Consider the following 3,280-nt stretch of genomic DNA (forward strand, 5'->3'; position numbering starts at 1 on the left):
ATAATGTAGTAAATATAATGCTTAATATCAACACTTATAAATGTTTGCAGACCTAGAGAATAATGTAAAAGTCTTTGCAAATGCAGACATTTACGTTTATTGCTAAATAATAACTTTTAAAACCAGCAGCACGTCCAAACTAACAACAAACTGCCCTACGGAAGACGCACCGCACCGACATGATTGTGACAGAAAATCGGTACAATTTTGAAGCATCTGGATCTGCAGGATCTAGAAAATGTGAGAAAATTCTAGATATAAATGATATACGGAATCAAAATTATCTGAAGATAAAAGTTTAGGTCATGACAATGGTCTCCATCGGAAGGATCTGAATGAGTTCCAAAATCTGAAATAGATGAGATATCAGATGAGAATGTTCCAAATCTGGAGCATTCTGAAATCTGCAAACATCTAAAAATCTGCTAAATCAGGGAAACTTCTGTAACATCACCATCTCCATTTCACTATTCTCAAACAATGGTTGCTGAAACTGATTACTATCAAAAGAACACGGAAAGCAGACAATACAGACAATTCCACAACTAGAGCTTAGATCGAGCAATCGCCTCATAATACATTACATTTTACATTCACAACTCAGTTAACTTAAATAAAAATAGAGCATACCAAAACGATACAAATTATTTCTACGTCACTGAACAATATTATTTAAATCAATAGATAGGTATGCATAACGTTTTATACTTGAACACGTTCAACAAATTATCGAGCAGAAAAATTGTTTTAAGCTCTTTTAGTGGAATGTATTAAATCGTCTAAGACGAGTTTAGTACTTTCCATATAATCCACTACGTTTTGTTATCTTTTAAAACATTGAAGAAATTTTCAAGTGGAAATCTAAATGCATTTCTGTTGAAGATACAGAATTGTATTATATACTATCGCCACAATCACGGGTCACACACTAATATGGGTCATTTCCGTTTGATCAACGTGCAAAATGGAGTGACTAATAATTGTTACAAAGTGACCCACATAGTGTACGTAATGAAATTTAGTGAAAGAATTTATATGTATAAATTTTTGAAAAGCATTTTGAATGCTTTATTCAGCGGCGCAGCCGAATTTTTTTATGATATGAAAATTTAAATTATTAAAAATTCATTTCGAAATTCCGCGAAATTCCGTTTAATTTCGTTAAAAGTGCAATTTTTCAGCCGAAATTTTTGAAATTTAACGATACGAAACGAAATCAAAATATCAGATTTCGTCATACTCAAATTCCGCGGAATTTCGTTTCGAATGCCCTAAAACGAAATTTTTCGAAATACCGCATATGCTTAGTCGGTAGTGTTAGAATGACTGAAGTCTGGTGAGGCCTGGCAGGAGTGTCGGGGGGCAGATACCTCTGCGGCACCTCAGAAGTAGGGGACACGAAAGTCTCGCTGCGTCTGGCAGGAGTGTCGGGGGGTTGATGCTTCTGCGGCACCTCAGAAATCGGAGATATGTAAGGTAGTGGTGCGACCCCGTTCCAGGATGGGGAGACCACCACATTGGCTGAGGACTACCTGGGCTTCGAAATGTCAATGGGTGGGTGCTACCGGCAAAGTACCTTACGGAGACCTATTGACAGTATCAAAGCCTGGGTAGGTGAGTGTTAGGCACGCTTGACGTGCCGGGTGTTCCACGCCCAAACAATGCACAGGAGGTGCACAGAGTGGATAAAAATGGGAGATGGGGGTATTACAACCCCCACTGAGTGAGTGACTGAATGTCAAAGAGAGTGGTGCAAGCGATTGGGACTGAATGTATGAGCGAGCACACAAGTTAGACTCGCATGGTACGTATGGTCAGAGTGGCTGCTTAGGCAGCAGTGTGATCCGGCTGTCAGGGACGGAATGAGTGAAGTCTCGCTAGGCCTGGCAGGAGTGTCGGGGGGCAAATACCTCTGCGGCACCTCAGAAGTAGGGGACACGAAAGTCTCGCTATGACTGGCAGGAGTGTCGGGGGGTTGATGCCTCTGCGGCACCTCAGAAATAGGAGACATGAAAGGGTCTGCCTCGTAGCTGAGGTAGGAGCGGCATAGGAGCCACCAACCTAGGGTCGCCTCCGGCTTGGTAGACAAGTGGTGCCACCCTGTTGCAGGACAGGGTGAACACCATACTAAATGAGGACTGTCTGTGTTGTGAGATGGCGGCATGGGGTACCCCTGCAGGGTACCAATACATTGGATCCTGGCAGGCATTCAAGCGGCATAGGCAGGTGCGGGTTGGGGCACACGTTGTGCAAGTGTGACATGTGCAAACGTGTTGCATGGGGAGTGTCGAAGAGTTGAGGCGCATACGTGCACTTGTGTACGTCATGGAGGGGGCGCAATGCCCAATAGTCATCCCCCGAAGTATTGCTTAATTGCGGGCCGGGGGAATGACTGGAGAGGAAGGAGTTGGTTTTAGTGGGTCGGGAGTGGTGATCCCATCCCACACTACCTGGGTTCGCCCCCCCAGGTGTTTTTTTGCGAATTTCCATTACCTTCGTTAAAAAAAAAAAAAAAAAAAGGTGGAATACCTGTCACTTCAATGTCATAGCAATTTTCTCGCAGGGTTGCGAGCAATGTTGATCTACGGCGATAGATGCGCGCGCTGGCCTAATGGGGTAGGCCAACACCCCTCCTGAAAGTAGTCTTCCAGGTCTCTTGAAATTACAAATCCCAAGGCCCTGAATCCCTTAAAAATAGGCTGCCCCACCTTGATAAGAGGCTTCTAAGCCTCTTGCATAGCTTTCGAGCCTCTTGCATGGCGGCTTTTGAGCGACTTCAAAGGAGGCTTCCTTTGCATCTCGAAAGGATGCGTCTGAACCTCTTGAAAGTATGCTTCCAAGCCTATTAGAGGAAGTCTTTTGAGCCTTTTAAAAGGAGGCTTCCGAGCCACTTGAAAGTTGACTTTCAGCCCTATTGAAAATAAGCTTCCGAGCCTCTTAAAAATAGGCTTCCGAGCCTGTTAAAAGAAGGCTTCCGAGCCTGTTAAGAGGAGGCTTCCGAGCCTGTTAAAAGGAGGCTTCCGAGTCTGTTAAAGGAGGCTTACAAGCCTCTTGAAAGGAGCTTCCCGAGCCTCTTGAAAGGAGCCTTTGGAGCTTTTTGAAAGAAGGCTTCCGACTTTCTTGAAAGGAGGCTTCTGAGCCTCTTGAAAGTAGCTTCCCGAGCCTCTTGAAAGGAGCCATCCGAGCTTTTTGAAAGAAGTCTTCCGACTCTTTTAAAAGGCGACTTCCGAGCGTCTTGAAAGTAGTTATCCAAGCCTTTTGAAAAGAACCTTTCGAGCCT

This window comes from Armigeres subalbatus, chromosome 3 (genome assembly GCF_024139115.2).
Source record: "Armigeres subalbatus isolate Guangzhou_Male chromosome 3, GZ_Asu_2, whole genome shotgun sequence".
Taxonomy (NCBI): Eukaryota; Metazoa; Arthropoda; class Insecta; order Diptera; family Culicidae; genus Armigeres; species Armigeres subalbatus.